A 16,980-nucleotide genomic window follows, 5' to 3' on the forward strand; every position below is an offset into this window, starting at 1 on the left:
GCTCCCTGGCATGTAATGTCCAGAAATGCATTTGCTTTCTCAGCTTGTAGAGCTACACATAAGGTGGTGGTGTGTCAGCAACCTACTGGATGTCTCGTTATTGGAAGGCTTGTAGCACTACAACGGCTCCTAATTCCAGGACTTCAAAGTAGTTGCTTCATCTGACCACAAATATGACAACCCTGTTGTTAAGGTGTGCGGCAACCCGTAACACATCCGTGTACCATTGCATGTCAAGATGAAGTAGAGTGGGACTCTCATACAAGGGTTCCTCTTTAGCCAAGAGGTAAGATCTACATGTCTCCTATTTCCATCAGCACGAGGGATGGCAATCCTTGGTGACGAAGCAGATTCTTCAAAAAGTACCTGAAGAGATCTCGTGCAAAGACACTTGCTTTTTAGGTACCGTACAAGCTTCTCAAGTGCAGAAAAGCAGCCAAGATTATTTTGTGTAATCAAATATAACTTACCAGCATCGCCAGCATGGGTAAGAAATTCAACTTTGCCTCAATTATCACAATTACAATATCATGATGAAAAGTGGAAAGTTAACCTTAATCATGTCACTACTGACACATGAAGACCAGGATCACCCAGTTGAGGAATACATTCACATTTGAACGTACTGTATTCCATAAAGGGGTCCCTAAATTACTACCCAGAATATCATCTGAATGAACTGAGGAGCAGTACCCAGATTGAAGACCAGACGTGAACTGGCACATGAAACCTTTACAGAAGGGAAGCAGCAATAATGATCTGATGCACAGGTAATAAAAGTATGCATCTTTCAGATTCACTGAAAGCATAAAGTTGTCATCTGATGGAATTCTTTCTGCGATCCACTCCAAAATCCCTCTTACCTTTGCCTGTGAGGCAAGGGCTCTTGGCAACATTGGAAGAATGGATGCGTACCCTAGGCAAGAGAGAGAAAAGGGGAGGTGGACAATGGGAAGAAGGTAGTAACAGTAAGCAGCGACACTTGGTGGGGTCAGTGCCGGAAGCGTGGAGCCGCAGCACCAGTACCACTTGGCTATAGAGATAGTCAGGGACCTAAGAGCAGTCACAGTGGGGACGAGACTTGAGGCTTGAAGCTGCGACTAAAGGTCACAACCAAGGACACGTACATCAGCTGTGAGGGCCTAAACAAAGAGCCATAGCACCATTCTAGTAGCAAGAGACCCAAGCCTGGCTCTAATGGTGCAGATGGAAATCGTGACCCCCGACCTTTGCATTGGCCCTTGGGAACTGAAGTGTCAATAAGGAGCCCTTCATAAGCTACCAAGACTTTCTCTACTTCATCTAAGAAGTTGATAGTTGGAAACCAAAGATGACAACGAGGAAGAAGAATGTGCATGTTTCCAACCCTCCCCTCAGGCACTAAAAGCACAGTAGTCTCTGAGAGACCCAGACGACTCTTCCCCAAGGGAAGAAACCATAGGGGTTGCTCCAACAGGAACCACAACACTGAGGAATAATGTCTCGTGGAGGGATAGTCACATTTACAGGGGAGCGAAACCCCAAAGCAGAAGTAGAGATGAAGCACAAGGGAAAGGTGGGGATGGGTGACTTGGTGAAGGAGATGCACAGATAACCCCATGCCACCTGCAAAACTGTCCTCCCTGCCCGAGGGAGGGAAACCACTGCAGACACCATCAGAAACAATGACATGATTAGCCTACTGTACCTAGAAGACTTAAGGGGACCAAAACCTCTTTAGGTTAGTCATCCTCAGTGGTAGGCAAATGGAGAAGAGCCTCCAACCTCTAAAGAGTTGGGGCGATTGCAGGAGGAACCGCATATGCCACCAGAACTTGAGAGCTCACAGACATAGATCAGAGGGCTCCTTGCTCCTATAACATTCCCTGGGGATTGAGCCAGAGTAAGCAAAGCAGCAGCAAAAGCAGACGCACCTGATAAGCGTGAAGAAAAAGCACAGCTCTTCCTTCCCCCTCAAAGCATGCGTCTGCCACCACAAAGAGGTCACAACTAACACTCGACATATGGGACTGACTGCAAATAATTATGCCCCTAGAGCACAAGGTGTGGATTTACAGCAGGTTCAGTGATAAAAATAACCTGGATGTAGTGTGGATCTACAGCAGGTTCAGTGATAAAAATAACCTGGATGTAAAGTCCATCTTCCCACAATCGAGTGTCTCACTTCACATAACAATTGGTAGACAGTATTCACTTCCTGAAAAAGAAAAAAGAAAAAAGTTTGATGTGGCCAGAAACCAAAAGTGAAGAGACCTTGACAAGGGGGCGACACTCCTCCCCCCTTGGTCCAACCTGTCGCTTAACTGCTCGTTAAACTATTCAGTGGCGCTCCAGCATCAGGCTGAATACATACCCCTTATCTGAACGATGGTTTGAATTTGCATAGGAACAAATTCCCGTGACTAACTGTCTCCAAATACAATTTATAATACCATAATTATAAATTATTAAACACCAAAAATGTGATTTACCTTAAAATCCCTTCTTCTGCCATTTGATTTTACTCATCATGAAACTCTATTTGTACGAGACAAATGAAAAACACTTTGAGCCAGTGGTCAAAAAATTCACTGAGGCTCTACACAAATTATAAATTACCCAACTCTCAGACAACCAATATAAGCCTAATAAACTAATTTTCTTTGGACCAGTTTTCCAATACAAAAACAATTAAAGAAATTCTAATTGTTATAAAACTGTCAATGAATATATCTATGCTTTCGACGTTATCGAACCTATCAACTGCTCATTTCAATTTTACTTCCCTCACTGTAAGCACTATTCTGACCAATGTTCTGTCGTGCTAAAAGAGAAAAGTCATCAATTTAAAAAAGGTCTGAGCTAAAAGAGAAAAGTCATCAATTTAAAAAAGGTCTGAGCTAAAAGAGAAAAGTCATCAATTTAAAAAAGGTCTGAGCTAAAAGAGAAAAGTCATCAATTTAAAAAAGGTCTGAGCTAAAAGAGAAAAGTCATCAATTTAAAAAAGGTCTGAGCTAAAAGAGAAAAGTACGATATAAGGGGGGGAACATACAAGGAATTCAGGTTTGAATTACACAAGGAATTCAGGTTTGAATTACACAAGGAATTCAGGTTTGAATTACACAAGGAATTCAGGTTTGAATTACGCAAGGAATTCAGGTTTGAATTACGCAAGGAATTCATGTTTGAATTACGCAAGGCATTCAGGTTTGAATTACAAGACAGAAAGAGACAGAAAGAAGACAGGGGACAGCCATCAAATCAAGTCAACATAGAAATCATTAAGTTATAGTCGACATAGAAACCCCTAAGTTATAGTCAATGTAGAAACCCCTAGGTTATAGTCAACGTAGAAACCCCTAAGTTATAGTCAACGTAGAAACCCCTAAGTTATAGTCAACGTAGAAACCCCTAGGTTATAGTCAACGTAGAAACCCCTAAGTTATAGTCAACATAAAACATTTACATATGTAGTGAAGAGTTGTCTAGTGACGAAGTTTGAACTGTTATACAAGATGTTCATATATAGAACATGGCAGGAAGAATCGATTACATATATTCCCAATGAAGACCCAAGAAAAAGAAATTCTTAAAGTTGACTTGAAAATTGGGTTAAGCACAGGATAAAAAGAGTCTTATATCATTATTACTAGCTAAGCTACAACCCTAGTGGGAAAAGCAATACGCTATAAGCCCAAGGGTTCCAACAAGGAAATATAGCCCAGAAAGTTAAAACAAAAATAAACAAACAAGTAATGAACAGTTAAAATATTTTTAAAACCTAACATTATAATGGATATTTCATATATAAATTATGAAAAATAAAACGGAGAAATAATATAGAATACTGTGCCTGAGTGCACCTTCAAGCAAGACCTAAAGAAGGGAGTTAGTAATTTAAATAAAGTCTGCAACATCCCCTTCAACAATAAATTAGGACTCTACAGTATTCCAGAAATGCCTAAGAATTTATAGAAAACCAGTAGATAAGGAAATAACTATAAGCAGACCGTAAGAAGGCCCAGGAAATTAGGAACAAAAGAGGACATAAAAGGAATTCGGGTATGAATCACAGGGCAAAATTAAGACAGTGGACAACTATCATATCAAGAGTAACTCCACAAGAATTTGTAGCCAATGTAGAAATGCTTTTAACTATAGTGAAGAATTATAGCTAATGAAAAAGCTTGAAAATATGATTATAAAATTCATAAATAATGTGACAGGAAGGCCAGATAACAGAAATTACTTAATATGTTGACCCAAGATGAAAAATAAATTCTTGAACAAAGTTGACGACCTTCCACTTGATGTCAAAAATAGCAAAAATGTGGCAGTTTTCAAGAAAAACCTGAAGACTTATCTTTTTAGAAAGTGTTATAATAGTGACCTGAAAACTATTAAGCCTGAATACACATGCTAGCAAAATAACTGATAAGATACAGAGCAAAATATTAACTGGAAAGAAATTATTTTCACACACCAAGGCCCGCCTGAACAGACTTTAGTGTCTGATGAAGGGCGAGAAATGAACCCGTAAAAGTAACAAGACCCATTTTAATAAGTTACAAGTTCCAAACAATCAAAGTACAGTAGAAAATGGAAATGAAGGCCAAAAGTGAACAAAATAGAACAGTGAGGAACACACCTAATACTAATCTTGCTAAGATTAAACCTAAATGGAAAAGACAGACTCGTTTCCAACATACTGGATTCAACATCCATAACAATCTGACATCATGGATAGAAATAGAGGAGTTCACCAGGGATGTGTTTTGTTCCAAGACCTACTTGCAATGATAGAAATAGAGAGAGGAATGCAACAGGGATGTCTTTTGTCTCCAAACCTATTTGCAATGAGGATAGAAATAAGAGAGAGGAATGCACCAAGGATGTGTTTTGTCTCCAAACCTATTTGCAATATATGGGGAAAATACCTTGAAAAACACAATAGATACGGTATCAGTATTGGAGGAGTCAATATAAATAACTATGTATATGACAGTGATCATTGCTGACACTGCTAAAAAAGTTATAACAATCAAAAAACTTTGTTTACCTGGGTAGAGAAAAAATGAGAAATAGAGAATCCTGATGGCAAAAAATGCATTTCAAAATATAAAAAATCTGCCGACATATGATAGAGTTGGTGTACAAACAAGAATTAAGGCTTTAAGAACATGTGTGGACCATGTTCATGGATGGGTCGGAAAGCTGGACAATAATGAGAGTTGAGAAACAAGATAAATGCAGCAGAGATATTTTACAAGAGTATGCTTAGAATATCTTGGAGGGACAAAGTAACAAATGAAGAGATAATGGAAAGTTTTTGAGTGCAGAGAGCAATGGCAAAGGAAATAAGCGACAACACAGTTTTGTTGGGCTATTCATAAGGAGAGAAAATTGAGCACCAATGTCTCACTGGGAGGATATGGGGGAAAGCAGAGAATAAAGTACAAGGACAGAATTGTGGTGGTCTTAGAGGGTAATTATACAAACAAATGAAGTGATACAAATGGCTAGAGGCAGGGAGAGGTTGAGGTGGAGGCAATTGACCCCCCCACCGTCCAAGATATGGCACTTCCGTAAGTACTGTAAGGCTGCATGGAAATGTCATAAATGATCAAAACAGTTGAGAACTAATGCGTCTATAAAAGTTGACAATGATAATGTTAAATTTGTAGAAGTATTCAGGTGAAAGAATTCCAGGAAAACAAAGAATTCAATGGCTTGTCAGAGACCGAAACTATTAACAACAGACAAAATGAATAATAATTTTCTCTTTAGTTTGACAGAACATTGGACAAAACTTTACTAAACATCTAAGTTATCAATAATCCAAGAATTTTTGACTTCCTTCAACTTAACTCCTGTCACACCAGTTAAATTTAACATAAAGGTTTAGAATCTAGTCTCCATTTCACATTTTAGAATAATCTAAAATGGGATTTTAGCAAAATATTCAATAAAAAAAAAAAATAGATTTACTCCACTTAAGACAATTCTAATACAATAAATTACTCATATTTAAAGGCAATCCTATTTCAATTCCTCTACAGGGGCAATCCTATTAAAACATATTACTCCCCTACTGAGTAAATCTATTCACAGCTTTCAACATTGACCCAAGATAAAATTCATGAATAAACCTATAATGGTTCTGGCCCCGTACCTCCAATTCATTAGTGTCTTCCCAATGGTTTAGAAGACTAGTTACATAATGTTTGAAATTACTGTCTACATACTCCTCAACCTGAAAATTAATTGATATACCTTCCATATATATTTATTTATGATAGAACAAGTTGAGTATAACCTGGCTGTTGTTCGTAATATAACAAAGTGCTTGTTAAAAGTACAGCAGTTTTATAAATATGTTGTTATATTGGGTTGGTGATCATTTACCAAGGAGCAGTTAACATTTACCTCTGGCTACGTAAATACTCATCTTACTAGTCTGTATATAGATACTGGATCAAAAGGATTATTGTAGCTTCGGTTGAAGACAAATAAAGAAGGTTTAAGGACATATATCACCGAACCAAATCTCATAAGTCATAATAGATAATAACCAAAATTCTTTCACTCACATTAAGTTTCATGATTATTTTAATGGCAGTAAAAATGTAAAAACAACAAAATCCTTCACTGCAAAGGTTATAAAGATAACACCAAGATTTTATTTATATCATAAACGTTTAGATTATGTCCACGGCCGAGGGATGAGGGCGAACTAGTAGGTGCACCTGCTCCTAAGAGGCTTTCCCTCTTGTATATGTTCCACTGGCGAAAAATTTTACAGGGCACCAGGCATACCTGAAAGATAAAAGAAGATAATCAGATCGCTGTATTATAAAGTTGATGTACACATTAATTACTACAGAAAAGTAAAAATAAAAAAGTTCTGTTGATATTGGAGAACTTACACATCATGAATGGTAAACCTAACCTAACTTCTTCAAAAGACCAAACAATCATATCTTTATGCTATAGAGATATTTTTCGTTAAGGAAAGGTGGACGCCAGAGAAATATCAAGCTAAAAAAGCAAACAGCTGGGTACAAAGATGTCTAATGATAAGGTTCACATTAATTACCATAGAAAAGTTTTGGTGATATATAAGATTTTAAACAACATGAAATGGAAAAGACTTCCTTGACACAGTCCAAGCAATCACGTCTCTAGGTTATTAAGAATTTACTTATAAGGTGGACACCATTGGAATAAACAGCTAAAAAAGGGGAACAGCTGGGCACCAAAACATCAAAGTTCAAAGATGCAAGAGAGGATTGTACTGCAACCTGCATTCGGTAGCCTCTAGAAATCACTGGATTTAAATATCTTCTAGTACAGCAATATCTCCTTCCTGGATACACACTTCTACTCTATTCTTTTTCTTTCCCACTACTGTCCCTATATTAAGGGGTTGGTTCTACGCCCTCTCCAATGCCTTCTACCAAAGGCATCCTTTGCCACCAAACCTAGCAGTACCAGCTGAACTCGGTTGAGTCCCTGGTTAGGCTGAAGGAACGTAGAGAGTAGAGGTCCCCCTTTTGTTTTGTTTCTTTGTTGATGTCGGCTACCCCCCCAAAATTGGGGGAAGTGCCTTTGGTATATGTATTTGATCACCCTCAACCTTACCTCTCGCCGTCTAATTTTCAACCTCCCGCTCGATCTCCTCCCCCTAAAAGGTTCCTCCCAAGACCTCCTCACTCCCCACCGTCCCATCCTCAACACGTATCTACATCTCGGTTGGGACATACTGATCACCTCGGTGATCTTCACTACACCTGCCATTTTTATTTCATCATTTTACAATCTATCAAGCAGTGATATTTCCATAGTTCACCTCAGCATTTTCATCTCCTTCTCTCGAGCTTTGATTATTTTCATCTTAAGAGTCTTAAGAACCCACATTTCCAATCCATACATTAGCACTGGTCTTACTACTGTGCTATAGAATACTCTATAATTATGAAAATAAAAATACTTCATAAATATAATAGTTAACAAGCATGCTTTAATTTCCTGTCAATAAAAGATAGGATGCAGGTCATGGTTATAAAATACAAGTTAGATTTAGGACAATTTTGGGTGGATATTTTTAAGCAATAAATGCAGTGAATGTTGGATAACCATTTGAAAATGAAAATAATTTACATACAACTACAATGAGAGAGAGAGAGAGAGAGAGAGAGAGAGAGAGAGAGAGAGAGAGAGAGAGAGAGAGAGAGAGAGAGAGAGAGATAAATGCAGTGAATGTTGGATAACCATTATTTAATGAAAATAATTTACATGCGAGAGAGAGAGAGAGAGAGAGAGAGAGAGAGAGAGAGAGAGAGAGAGAGAGAGAGAGAGAGAGAGAGAGAGAGAGAGAGAGAGAGAGAGAGAGAGAGAGAGAGAGAGAAGAGAGAGAGAGAGAGAGAGAGAGAGAGAGAGAGAGAGAGAGAGAATGAGAGAGAGAGAGAGAGAGAGAGAGAGAGAATGAGAGAGAGAGAGAGAGAGAGAGAGAGAGAGAGAGAGAGAGAGAGAGAGAGAGAGAGACTCCTGTACCTTTGAAAATTGAGTCAAAATATGGAGAGCAGGATGCTAAAGCACATCGGTGGGGCCTCGAACTGAAGTCCTGCTACATGAAGAATGACATCACAACAGCGAACCAGTTCCCATTGGCTTTTTAATTTCTCATGGCATTATCAGGGAGCAGTGTCAAAGCCATTGCTTTGGGCTGTGGCACCCTAGCAGTACCAGCTGAACTCGGCTGAGTCCCTGGTTAGGCTGGAGGAACGTAGAGAGTAGAGGTCCCCTTTTTTTGTTTTGTTTCTTGTTGATGTCGGCTACCCCCCAAAATTGGGGGAAGTGCCTTTGGTTTATGGATGGATATTTAACATCTGAAAATATAAAATTCAACCTATAGTGTTGGGCTCAGGAAACTTACACGAACAAAATATCAGTCAAGGCTAGCTGAAAACATAATGAAAAATTTAGGCACTGAAAAAATAATCTTAAATCAGAATTACCTAGAATTCATTCTCTAGCCTTTCTATTATTATTATCATTATTATTATTACTATCCAAGCTACAACCCCAATTGGAAAAGCAAGATGCTATAAGCCCAGGGGCTCCAATAGGGAAAAATAGCCCAGTGAGGAAAGGAAATAAGGAAATAAATAACTGAAGAGAACAAATTAACAATAAATCATTCTAGAAAAAGTAATGTCAAAAGAGATATGTCATATATAAACTATTAACAACGTCAAAAACAAATATGTCATATATAAACTATAAAAAGACTCATGTCCGCCTGGTCAACAAAAAGGCATTTGCTCCAACTTTGAACTTTTGAAGTTCTACTGATTCAACAACTGACTAAAATAAAATATACCTGTATAAGAACATTTTTTTCCATGACGTATGTAAAACCACTTCTTTCCGTGGTATACAGGAGCTGGTAAATGAAACAAAGTCATTTCATGATGTAGATATCTTCCAGGAAGTAGTTTTTCTGATGCCTCTTTTACTGATATGTCCTCTGCTTCATTTCTGGACACACCCACATGACCTGGAACCCAGTAAAACTTTAACTTCCTTGCCTGCAGAAGGACAAATAAGTTTAACCCTTTTACCCCCCAAAGGACGTACTGGTACGTTTCACAAAAGCCATCCCTTTACCCCCATGGACGTACCGGTACGTCCTTGCAAAAAAATGCCATACAAAATTTTTTTTTTTTCATGTTTTTGATAATTTTTTGAAAAAATTAAGGCATTTTCCAAGAGAATGAGACCAACCTGACCTCTCTATGACAAAAATTAAGGCTGTTAGAGCAATTTAAAAAAATATACTGCAAAATGTGCTGGGAAAAAAATAACCCCCTGGGGGTTAAGGGTTGGAAATTTCCAAATAGCCTGGGGGTTTAAAGGGATAAGATAGAGGAGGCTAAAGGGAGTGTACATTTATAGCTCAAATGACAAAATTGGAATATGAATTTTTTCTAGCAATACAAAGCTGGAACTCTTTACTGTGGAGGCTCACCTCTAGGTGAGTGGAACACAAAAACCAACTGGCTGGCATCTGTCCCAGGACGGCCTGTTTTGAGAGAGAGAGAGAGAGAGAGAGAGAGAGAGAGAGAGAGAGAGAGAGAGAGAGAGAGAGAGAGAGAGAGAGAGGAGGAGAATTTTTTCAATTTCATCAATAATTCTATTTTCCATTCCAAAGGTAAGGCTATGAGAGTTTTATTTTAAGACATCTTATAAATACCAAATATAAAGGGAGTTACTTCAACATCCCACTAACACATACCATATCAGGTCAACAAATGCATAATGACTGCAAACTAACGTTAATTAAACAATGCAACACATAAGAATAATTACAGGTCTTCAACTTACAAATCTAATTGGTTCTAAAAAACTGTTTAGGTCGAATTGTTTGCTAGTTGAATTTTTTTAAATTTTGGCTTAGGGTAGGCTTAACCTGACTTACAGGCCTAAAATTTCCAGATACAAACCTCAATAAAATAGTAAAGTTTCATAGGAAATATTTTAACCATACAAACCGGAGACCTTTAATAAGAGTACGACTTTGGCACATCTGGAAATAGCCGTTAAGCGTTCAATGAGGTCAACACGCCCGGCTGTCAGGTCACCTGCCCACCTGATAGGTAGCACTACCTTCACTTTGACCTTTAACCTGGGACTTAACCCTTTTACCCCCGGGCTATTTGGAAATTTCCAACCCTTATCCCACAAGGGGTTATTTTTATCCCATCACATTTTGCAGTATACTTTTTTTAAATTGCTCTAACAGGCTTAATTTTTGTCTTAGAGAGGTCAGGTTGGTCTCATTATCTTTGAAAATGCCTGAATTTTCTCAAAAAATTATCAAAAATATTTATAGCATTTTTTTGCAAGGACGTACCATTACGTCCATGGGGGTAAAGGGATGGCTTTTGTGAAACGTACCAGTACGTCCTTTGGGGGTAAAAGGGTTAAAGAGTGGAATAAATACATAAGGCTGGGAGGAACGTAGAGAGTAGAGATCCCCTTTTTGTTTTGTTACATTTGTTGATGTCGGCTACCCCCCAAAATTGGGGGAAGTGCCTTAGTAGATGTATGTATGTATAAAAATCCTTGAAGTTTCCACATAAGTTTATGCAATATATAATGCCAAAAGAATAAAAGAAGTTATTATTATTATTATTACTAGCCAAGCTACAACCCTAGTTGGAAAAGCATGATGCTATAAGCCCAAGGGCTCCAACAGGGAAAAATAGCCCAGTACAGAAAGGAAAAAGGAAATGAGCTCCAAGAGAAGTAATAACAATCAAAATAAAACATTTTAGAATATATAATGGCAAAAGAATAAAAGAAATTATTATTATTATTATTATTACTAGCCAAGCTACAACCCTAGTTGGAAAAGCATGATGCTATAAGCCCAAGGGCTCCAACAGGAAAAAATAGACCTGTGCAGAAAGGAAAAATGACATGAACTCCAAGAGAAGTAATAACAATCAAAAGAAAGTTTCAAGATAATTAACAACATTAAATTAGATCTACCTTATATAAACTATAACAACTTCATAAAAAAAGTGGAAGAGAAACCACATAGAAAGAACATGCCCGTTAAAGGAGACTTATCCTAAGTTGAGTGAAAATCCCTGTATGACCAATCTAACTGCTTTACTGACCCAGGATATGTCAATGTACTTTGGTCCCGAAGAGAAGTGAAAGTCATGATTCCTGTTCAACATCCTAACTAAAGATGTTAGGCTAGGCCTCCCTTAGGGATTATCATTATTATTATTATTATTACTACCTGCTAAGCTACAACCCTAGTTGGAAAAGCAGGATGCTATAAGCCAGGGGGCTCTAACTGGGAAAATAGCTCAGTGAGGAAAGGAAACAAGGAAATAAAATATTTCAAGAACAGTAACATTAAAATAAATATTTCCTATATATAATATAAAAACTTTTAACAAGTGGAAGTGAAATGAGATAGAATAGTATGCCTGAGTGTACCCTCAAGCAAGAGAACTCTTAACCCAAGACAGTGGAAGACCATGATACGACACTAGTTGGAAAAGCAAGGCTATTAGCCGAAGGGCTCAAACATGGAAAAATACCCTCGTAAGGAAAAGAAATAAGGAGATAAATCAACTAAAAAAAAAAGGAATTAACAATTGAAATAAAATATACTGTATTAAAAACAGGAACAGCATTAAAATAGATCTTTCTTATATAAAGTATAGAAAGAAACTTAAGTCAGCCTGTTCAACATAAAAACGCTGCTAGTTTGAACTTTTGAAGTTCCACCAATTCAACTACCTGATTAGGAATATCATTCCAAAGCTGGAATAAAACTTCTAGAATACTGTGTAATAGTGGATAGCCTTACGAGAATCTAAATTGGTTTTTCCCAAAGTGGGCAGTGGATTGACATAGTGAGCAGTGAGACATAAGCTGTGTCTGAGAACGATAGGGTCGCAATGAGAGCATTCAAGAAATAACTAGTTTACTTTTTCCTTTGTTTTTGCATAATCTTATGTCAAAACATGTACGTTTACAGAATACAATTGTCATTAGATTTATAAAATGCATTGCTCTGTTGCATAGTTTAAAGTATATCAAGGGGGAGGTGTCGCTAGGAGTTCATCTGGAAACCAGGGGGACACCACCCTGAAAAAGTTTGGGAACCACTGATTTCAGTCCTATAAGACTGAGTGACTGTATGTACATACATACATATACCAAGGCCCTTCCCCCAATTTTGGGGTGTAGCAGACATCAAACAAATGACAGAAAAGGGGACCTCTCCTCTCTACGTTCCTCCCAGCCTGACAAGGGACTCAACAGAGTTCGGCTGGTACTGCTACGGGTGCCACAACCCACCCTCCCCCGTTATCCACCACAGATAAAGCTTTATAACACAGATTCCCCTACTGCTGCTACCTTCGCGGTCATCCAAGGCACCGGAAGAAGCAGCAGGGCCTACCGGAATGTAGTAGCATCATATGATTAATGAGAATGCATAAATTTTCTCCATACTTCCCCTCGTAAAGAGTTTCAGCCCACGATAGTGTGTGTTGTGAGAATGGTTTAACGAGTGCTTAAACTATTGATAGGGTGCGGATAAGAAGCCAAGCCCTCTCAGCAGTCTGAAAGCTTTACTTATGACCTTTCGGTCCAGGACTGGGAGGAGGGGGGAGTTAGGTTATAAGACTCTGGTTTGTATATCTATGAATAATTTCTGTAAATAGAGAGACTCACTGCTTGGTGGGTTGGCAGTCCCCCTAGAACTGAACTGGTTGGTTCTTCCCTGGAAGTATCCAACCCCTTGGTCCCATATGGGAGCAAAACAGTGATTCCAGGAAGCTCTTATTTCTCTTTCGTAGGGATGAAAAGACTGATAGAACCTGTCTTGTACACAGAGACATGTATCGGCCAAATAAAAAGCCTTTAAATGGGAGATTTCAGTTTTGAATATTTTACCTGTATGATGATTAATTGGTTTGTAGATTTCACCATCCCTCGTTTAGGAAGAATGTGGATGATACCTCTTTTAAGATAAAAAATAGAGCTCTTTGTAACTTGATAGCAGTATGGCAGGATGTAAAACGCTCACCTTTTATTAATCCTACTGTCAATAGTCCAACAACACAAATTTACCCCTACTTCATCGGTAACTGGATATTCAAAGCAAACTACAATCCTTACATCTACAAATGTTAATACCTGTATTAATCTACAACAATAACAACAAATGTAGCTGTTTCTAGTCCACTGCAGGACAATGGGATGGAGAAGGTCTCGACCCTGGGGTCACATGCTACGGAATGGGACTTCTTTGGAGCCGCCTTTTGGCTTTAGCTGTTTGGAGACAGCTATTTGGCGCCGAACTGGTTTACTGACGTCCTTTTCGAGGTAGCGACATCCTTCTTGAGGCCAGGCTATTTTGGCACTTGAGATGAAATGAAATGTAGTCTCTTTTTTTCTAAATGTGATGGATTTCAATATGATGCAACATAGAAACCTAATCATGCTACTGCAGAATTTGTAAAAGCATATAACATGGTCAAGAAGATGAAAGAATAAATTTTTGGAAGGTGAAGCTGGTAAGCTTTTTTATCATAAATCCGATGTGTGGTATGCAGAGGGAATATTTAAGACGTTTTCATTGTCTTATGGCAGGACACGGTGGTGTTTTCATTGTCTTATGGCAGGACACGGTGGGGTTTTCATTGTCTTATGGCAGGACACGGTGGTGTTTTCATTGTCTTACGGCAGGACACGGTGGTGTTTTCATTGTCTTACGGCAGGACACGGTGGTGTTTTCATTGTCTAATGGCAGGACACGGTGGTGTTTTCATTGTCTTACGGCAGGACACGGTGGTGTTTTCATTGTCTTATGGCAGGACACGGTGGTGTTTTCATTGTCTAATGGCAGGACACGGTGGTGTTTTCATTGTCTTATGGCAGGACACGGTGGTGTTTTCATTGTCTTATGGCAGGACACGGTGGTGTTTTCATTGTCTTATGGCAGGACACGGTGGTGTTTTCATTGTCTTATGGCAGGACACGGTGGTGTTTTCATTGTCTTATGGCAGGACACGGTGGTGTTTTCATTGTCTTATGGCTGGACACGGTGGTGTTTTCATTGTCTTATGGCAGGACACGGTGGTGTTTTCATTGTCTTATGGCAGGACACGGTGGTGTTTTCATTGTCTTATGGCAGGACACGGTGGTGTTTTCATTGTCTTATGGCAGGACACGGTGGTGTTTTCATTGTCTTATGGCAGAACACGGTGGTGTTTTCATTGTCTTATGGCAGGACACGGTGGCGTTTTCATTGTCTTATGGCAGGACACAGTGGTGTTTTCATTGTCTTATGGCTGGACACGGTGGCGTTTTCATTGTCTTATGGCAGGACACGGTGGTGTTTTCATTGTCTTATGGTAGGACACGGTGGTGTTTTCATTGTCTTATGGCAGGACACGGTGGTGTTTTCATTGTCTTATGGTAGGACACGGTGGTGTTTTCATTGTCTTATGGCAGGACACGGTGGTGTTTTCATTGTCTTATGGCAGGACACGGTGGCGTTTTCATTGTCTTATGGCAGGACACAGTGGTGTTTTCATTGTCTTATGGCAGAACACGGTGGTGTTTTCATTGTCTTATGGCAGGACACGGTGGCGTTTTCATTGTCTTATGGCAGGACACAGTGGTGTTTTCATTGTCTTATGGCTGGACACGGTGGCGTTTTCATTGTCTTATGGCAGGACACGGTGGTGTTTTCATTGTCTTATGGTAGGACACGGTGGTGTTTTCATTGTCTTATGGCAGGACACGGCGGCGTTTTCCTGTGTTGCACGCTCTATTATCGAATAAGCACAGAACATACTTTAGAATGTTCTGGATGATAAATGATTATCAGATTTACAGCCTAAAGAATTATACTGGGATCATGAACAAATTGCTTTTTTGCCATTAGTCATGTTGAAAGGATGCTTCTTCCATTTAAGCCATAATGTACATAAGTATTTGAAATATCTTGAGCTCTATATCATTATTATTACTTGCTAAGCTACAACCCTAGTTGGAAAAGCAGGATGTTATAAGCCCAGGGGCTACAACAGGGAAAGTAACCCAGTAAGGAAAGGAAACAAGGAAAAAATAAATATAAACTATATAAACTTTAACAAAACAACTGGAAGGGAAATTAGATAGTGTGCCCAAGTGTACCTTCAAGCAAGAGAACTCTAACCCAAAACAGTGACAAACCATGGTACAGAGGCTATGGCACTACCCAAGACTAGAGAACAATGGTTTGATAGAATAACTGCTTATCATAGCTAGTCTCTCTTCTACCCTTACAAAGAGGAAAGTATCCACTGAACAATTACAGTGCAGTAGTTAACCCCTTGGGCAAAGAAGAGGTGTTTGGTAATCTCAGTGTTGTCAGGTGTACGAGGACAGAGGAGAATCTGTAAAGAATAGGCCAGACTATTTGGTGTGTGTGGGCAAAGGGAAAACGAACCGTAACCAGTGAGAAGGACCAAATGTAGTACTGTCTGGCAAGTCCAAGGACCCATAACTCGCTAGCGGTAGTATCTCAACGGGTGGCTGGTGCCCTGGCCAACCTACTACCTAGAAGGAATTCAATAATGATCCCATCTTTAACTTGAAATAAAAATTATAGTAGCATTAACCTATGTACCAGAGTCAGGGTGTCCCGAAGACCCAATGAATCCCTCGAAGCCATTTGATGTGCAAACTTACTAACAACTGCATCCCTTCTCTTAGGGATGCAGTTACCCAAGAGGAAAGCACATTGGTGAATCAGGAATTCTAGTACTTTAGCCTGACTGCACAAGTTCTTTGTGCTGTTTTTGTACAAGTGATCCAACCATGAGAATGCCTACAAGGCGTAATATGGAAGCCGTTCTAAAGTTTACATCTCTGGCGCTGAGAAAACCACCAATTGCTGAGTTTCTCACTCGTGAAACAAGGGGTCAAGGACGCCATACCAGGACCCAGAGGCAGCGGATTAGGATACGTCCCTTCTGGGACGTAGACCTTTCTCTATGTAGAAAGCACTGGTGGAATTAACTTTGACGACCTCTCAACTCCAAGTCCTTCAAAGCAGAGACCTGATGTTTAATCTTATGAATGGTGTCCTAACCCTGTCAGGACCAGAGCAGTTCCAGCCTATGTTCAGGGAAGAACCCAACAATGGTCTTCCTCTCTATGGAAGGTAACAGAGGGACCTCTCCATATTTATTCAAACTTCGGATTACTCCAAGAACCAGCAGAAAGGACGACTCCTCACCCGGCTCTGCTGTTGGAACTTCCAAAGGATCTACGCCCGTAGGATCTGAGCAACCTACCTCTACAGTGGCGGAAGACGGATCCTAAATCATAATTGGAGAGGGAGAATTAGCGAGGTCTACCCTAGCCCTTTTACTTGGCGGAAGAACGGAAACATCTTCCTGCTTGACTACTGGA

The 16,980-nt window shown here is 39.3% G+C and overlaps 1 protein-coding gene and 1 long non-coding RNA gene across 8 annotated transcripts in view; one reads left to right on the forward strand and one right to left on the reverse strand.

Annotated features, from left to right (window-relative positions):
- LOC137637479 (clumping factor A-like) overlaps nucleotides 1–16,980 on the forward strand; it is a 123,460-nt gene that overhangs the window by 21,913 nt on the left and 84,567 nt on the right. The gene's annotated exons all lie outside the window — the stretch shown is intronic.
- Nucleotides 6,571–16,980, reverse strand: part of LOC137637481 (uncharacterized) — a 178,299-nt gene continuing 167,889 nt past the window's right edge. For all 7 annotated transcript variants that reach the window (XR_011043653.1, XR_011043652.1, XR_011043655.1 and 4 more), the window contains 3 exons: nucleotides 9,362–9,538; nucleotides 8,533–8,867; nucleotides 6,571–6,795 (listed from right to left, as the gene is read on the reverse strand). This is a non-coding gene — a long non-coding RNA (uncharacterized lncRNA). The remainder of the gene's footprint in view (nucleotides 6,796–8,532; nucleotides 8,868–9,361; nucleotides 9,539–16,980) is intronic.

The sequence above is a fragment of the Palaemon carinicauda genome, unplaced genomic scaffold, assembly GCF_036898095.1.
Source record: "Palaemon carinicauda isolate YSFRI2023 unplaced genomic scaffold, ASM3689809v2 scaffold78, whole genome shotgun sequence".
In the NCBI taxonomy this organism is placed as follows: Eukaryota; Metazoa; Arthropoda; class Malacostraca; order Decapoda; family Palaemonidae; genus Palaemon; species Palaemon carinicauda.